This window comes from Bubalus kerabau, chromosome 3, assembly GCF_029407905.1.
Source record: "Bubalus kerabau isolate K-KA32 ecotype Philippines breed swamp buffalo chromosome 3, PCC_UOA_SB_1v2, whole genome shotgun sequence".
NCBI lineage: Eukaryota > Metazoa > Chordata > Mammalia > Artiodactyla > Bovidae > Bubalus > Bubalus kerabau.
In genome coordinates, this window is record NC_073626.1 from 34873415 (window position 1) to 34877940 (window position 4526).

General features: G+C 51.0%; 1 long non-coding RNA gene across 2 annotated transcripts; it reads right to left on the reverse strand.

Moving 5' to 3' along the window:
• Nucleotides 1–357: 357 nt before the first annotated feature.
• LOC129645862 (uncharacterized) lies at nucleotides 358–1986 on the reverse strand. Of its 2 annotated transcripts, none has more exons than XR_008711526.1 (2): nucleotides 1886–1986; nucleotides 358–822 (listed from the first exon to the last, which is right to left on the reverse strand). It is a non-coding gene; the product is annotated as an uncharacterized LOC129645862 (long non-coding RNA). The 2 variants fall into 2 exon arrangements; XR_008711525.1 differs by lacking the exon at nucleotides 1886–1986 and adding an exon at nucleotides 1152–1239.
• Nucleotides 1987–4526: the final 2540 nt, after the last annotated feature.

Sequence of the window (4526 nt, forward strand, 5' to 3'; positions counted from 1 at the left end):
GTCTCCACTCAAGCCCACGTGAAGCTTCTCAGAGAAGAAGGTGGCGGGGACATAGGTCAATGTGAAAAGTCAGATGGGCTAGAAAGGAGAAAGCAGAGAAGACATCCGCCCCCACTCTGTGCCCGGGGTGCCTTCCAACACCCCCAGGACTGAGCAGAGAGCCTGGCTTCACTGCCTCCCCTGCGTTCTCACGTTCCAAGGCCTGGTGGCTTGTGGTGCTAAACAGAACCAAAAATCTTCTCAGGGGTCAAAAGGAAATGGAGCCAAAGGAAAAGGTGGCCTTTTTCCAAACTTGACAGACATCTCCGCCCTCCCAGCACGCACATACACAAGAGCACACAGCACGTGGTCACGAGATCTGTGTCACTGATAAAATCTAGTTTACATTTTTTTATTATTAATACCCTTGACTTTAATCAATTCACCCAGAAACTGTTAGACTCAAAGTTCATCCAGAGGCTGCCAGCAGCCAGGAAGGACAGTGCAGAGGGGCTGTTGTGGCTGCCCGTTCCTGGCCCTGCAGTTTTCTCACTGCCTACAGCAGCTTCCAACCTCTACCCCACCCCGCTTCTACACAAGGGCAGGTTTCCTGAGGGGCCAGCAGTGGCTTCTGTAGGGACAGCAGGGCCAGCGTGAAGGAAGAGAGAAAGCTTAGCTCTCTGGCTCCCAGCCTCTCTCCCATCATAGCCCCAGGATGGAGGTGCAAATGATGCACTTCAGCTCATCAAGTCGGAGATGACCTCAGAGGTTCACACCCCACCTCTCAGTTTCCAATGAGGTCACTGGGGGGCTTCTCTGGCGGCTGAGTGGTAAAGAATCCACCTGCAGTGCGGGAGACACAGAGACATGAGTTTAATCCCCAGGTTAGGAAGATCCCCCTGGAGGAGGGCATGGCAATTCACTCCAGTATTCTTGCCTGGAGAACTCTATGGACAGAGCGGCCTGCTGGGCTACAGTCCATGGAGGTCACAAAAAGTCGGACTGTAGAGACTGAACACACACACATGAGGTCCCTGGAGTCCAGAGCAGCCCAGGGACATGCCCCAGGTGCCGCGGCCAGTGGTGGACCCAGTCCTGAGAGCCAGGTGACTTGCCTATAAGCCGTGAAGCCCCGGATTTCTCGGTCATCTCCCTCCCCACCTCCCACTCACACTATCCTACTCAGCATGGGCTTCTGTGACAAACCACCGCAGACTGAACCGCTTCAAAACCAGACATTTCATTCTCATGGCTCTGAAGACTGGGCAGGCCAAGATCCAGGTGCCAACCAACAGCTATGATTTTTGGTGAGGGTTCGCTTCCTGGTATGCAGATGGCCCCGTTCTCACAGTAGCCCCAAAGGCAGAGAGAAAACTCTGATGTCTCCTCTTCTTATGAGGTCGCTAATCCCATCACTGGGGATTCACCCTCAGGACTCATCTAAGTCTAATCAACTCCTAAAGACTCTCTTCTCATACAATCACATTGGGGGTTAAGGTTCCAACCTACAAATTTGGGGTGGAGGAACACACAAACGTTCAATCTCTGACAAGCACTTTGTGGCTTTTGCCTACCTCCCACCAGACCATTCCAAACGGTAGAGCTCCCCAGGGGCTCCTGCCAGTTGGTTCCTAAAGTTGCCCTCTTCTGACCTAGATGCCCATCCCTGGCCTAGGACCCAAGTGATCATGCCCTCTGATAATGTCCACAGCAACAAAGATAAGATCAGGGGTTTATGGGAGGACCTGGGGATGGCCTCTGGATTCAAATCAAGCCTTTGAATAGAGCTACTCCTGTATCCAATCACTCTCCACGCACCTCACCTGGTGATTCCCCAGACATCAGTTTTTACAAGAGGAGAAACTGAGGCTCAGAGAGATGAATGGACTGGCCCCAAACGACCCACCTGATCAGTGGCAACTCTAAGCCTGAAGGCCTCCCACTCAGTGACGGACTCCATGAGGCGTTGTCCAGTCCCTACTTCAGGAATAAAGGGCGGATTTTTTCAGCTGCTGAGAGTGCTGCAGACAGAAATACCTGAGGTGCCAACCTCTGCGGAGATTACCCACCCCCGATGGTTGATTGTCATGAGGATATAAAGATCAGGCCCTCCTGTCCCAGCTGGAGTCACCCTGAAGGATCACCCCAGCACTGGAACTCTTTGTGAGAGGCAGGGGCAGCTCACTGAGCCCCACTGCAGCCTGACCCCTCTCTCTGTCCAACCTCCCTTCCTTCCCTTTAGCAGATCGACTAAGTACTCCTAGAACACCCACTGCATACTAACCTCTGCCTCTGAGTCCACTGCTCAGGAACCCAATCTGTGACATACTCTGAACGCAGGGTGTGGGTTTCCATTGCTCTGAGAGATCTTGTATTTTATCTAAGAAAATACACTTACCCGAAGGGAGACAAAAAAAGACTGCTTCTTGGGGGACATGGAGGGTGGAGAGGGCACAGCTTCTGACCTGGCAGAAGTCGGAGGGGAAAGCAGATCCACCAACTGACAGTTAAGATATTACATGAAGGCTTTGCAAGAGCAAGATGGCATAGATGCTTGGGAAGCCCCTCCTGCTTTGGGGTCAGTCTGCAGAGGAGCAGATTATGGAGTGAGGTGCCACACCAGGATGAGCATGAGGTTAGAGGACAACAAGCCCCTTGGGCCAGGCACATTCTGTCTCAATCTGGGGACCTTAACAGATGTAGGGTGTTGAAATGGGGGTACCAAGAGCTCGGTTATATCTTGTAACTGGTCACACAACATCTGGGACACTGGGTCCAGCTTAGAGCATCTCATTTTAAGGAGGATATTGACAGCCCCAGCTGCACACCAGAACTCTGAGGTCTGGAACTTAGGGGAGAAAAATAGAACTTAAGGATGATCAGACCAAACAGACTTGGGTGCCAGGATTGTCTTTCAACCATTTAAACACCATAGTGTAGAAAAGGGCACCCCATTAGCGGGAAATGCCCCCCTCAAAGCCCCTGGTGGATTAGGGTCATGGCACATCCACTGTCCTCTGACATCCCTTCTCTCCTTCCCTTTGTGTTTAACAGCACTCCTGACTCTTAGTTGTGCACATGGCTGCTCAGAATTAAGATATTTCCCAGAAGCCCATTCAGCTATAGCCATAGAACTTATTTCTGGCAATACAAGGGATATAAGCTAAAGCATGTACAACTTCCAGAAGGCGACTTTCAAGGATGGCAGGAAGTTGGACTATCTTTTTTAAAAAAATATTTACTTATTTTTGGCCATACCACACAGCTCATGGGATCTTAGTCCCCCAACCAGGAATTGAACCTAGGCTCTCAGCAGTGAGAGCTTGGAATCTTAACCACTGGACCATCAAGGAATTCCCAAATCATTCTTTGTTTCTTTCTCCTTTCTGTTCCCTAGATCATACAGGCAGAAAGGCTGGAGCTCAAGCCATCATCCAGGACTGAGAGGTGGCAGAGCAACCAGCTGGAAGGAGCTTGGTTTCAGAGTCCTTGGCTATCTTATCATCTAATAGTCACTGCTGCTTGGGGTTTTCTGCCGTGTGTAGCTGACCTGACTTCTAACTAACACAGTGGTGACCATGTGTTGGTCTTTCTCTCTAGTACTTTCCCTTTCTCTTTCCCTTCTTTGGGGAAACTCCTTTTTGCCTCTCCTGCAGTTTCTCCATACAGTTCCACTGGGGCCTGCCAATCTTAGTGACTCAATCCCTGCCTCAAGGCTGGGAACCACTGGCAGCCTCTCAAGGAGAGAACGATGAGAGAATTAAGGCAAAGTACAGAGAGAAACAGAGACAAGAGCAGGAGGGGAAGAGCCTGGTGGTGGCTGAGTCTCTGGCTCCAGGTGTCCCGAGGCCCCACTGAACCTTCTCCAGCCAGGGTTGGTTCTAAGAGGTAGCAAATGGGGAATTCCCTAGTGGTCCAGTGGTTAGGACTCCAGGCTCCCACTGCTGAGGACCTTCATCCCTGGTCGGGGAGCTAAAATCCCACAAGCTGTGCAGCCAAAAAAAAAAAAAAAATCTAAAAAGATAAATATAAAAGGTAGGAAATGTTCTTCTTCAAACTGGATGACTGTCACTTACATTTCAGAGAGTCCTGTCTAATGTGGAATAGCATGTACCTAAGGAGTCAGAGGTCAGATAAGGCAACAGCACCCCACTCCAGTACTCTTGCCTGGAAAATCCCATGGACGGAGGAGCCTGGTAGGCTGCAGTCCATGGGGTCGAGAAGAGTTGGACACGACTGAGTGACTTCACTTTCACTTTTCACTTTCATGCATTGGAGAAGGAAATGGCAACCCACTCCAGTGTTCTTGCCTGGAGAATCCCAGGGACGGGGGAGCCTGGTGGGCTGCCGTCTATGGGGTCGCACAGAGTCAGACACGACTGAAGTGACTTAGCAGCAGCAGCAGCAAGGAGTCAGAGGTAGAAGTCAGACAAACACTGGAGCGGCAGGAAGGAAAGGGTGAGAGAGAATGCAGAAAGATCAAATGGAGGAAGTCCTGACAAAGCAGGTGAGGGGTGGGCCAGGCTTTGAAAGAGGTGGGGCTTCTG